The sequence below is a fragment of the Vanacampus margaritifer genome, chromosome 1, assembly GCF_051991255.1.
Source record: "Vanacampus margaritifer isolate UIUO_Vmar chromosome 1, RoL_Vmar_1.0, whole genome shotgun sequence".
Lineage (NCBI taxonomy): Eukaryota > Metazoa > Chordata > Actinopteri > Syngnathiformes > Syngnathidae > Vanacampus > Vanacampus margaritifer.
In genome coordinates this window covers 61,348,290-61,348,955 of record NC_135432.1, presented here as the reverse complement: position 1 = coordinate 61,348,955, position 666 = coordinate 61,348,290, and positions in this window count along the sequence as shown.

Sequence of the window (666 nt, the reverse complement as noted above, 5' to 3'; positions counted from 1 at the left end):
ATGTTTTGAATGCGTGCAGCCAGCGCCGTCCGCACTGAATAATTCTATCGATTTGTGCTTGTATCGAGCAAAAAGAAGCACTTAGCTGCTTTGTTCTACTTGCGTCTGTTCGTGATGAGTGACGACGGCGGACAACTTGCACTGTATTAGTTACGCCTGCACGCAGAAATCACATTACAAAAATAAGTGACACTATCAGAGGTATTGATTGAATATGCTGCAGAACTGTATCTCACCAAGAGCCGTAAAAAGCAAAAATGAACTCTTAAACCCTTTTCACACTGCACTCGCTCATTGTGAGTCACGCAACAACCAATCACAGCTCACCTGTTTTCTGAAGCTGAGCAGTGATTTGGTTGTTACCTGAGACCTGAGCAACTGTGATGTCATTTTCACGCGACAGCAAGTGGCAAAATGGCCGCCCCCTGAGATGGATAAAAAAGGCTGTATTTTGCTACCTAACTCATATTCCACTAACGCATTATTAGTCAAACTACCGTATTTAGTGGGGCTGCATAAACGCATTATTGTCGAAAAAAAATTTTTGGGGGCGAGTTGACTTCCCCTTTAAATATGTCAATTTGAGCACAGTTGCAAATAGACAACATGTATATGTATCTAATATTGTGGCCAGCGAGGTAAGAAATACACAAACATGCAAATCAG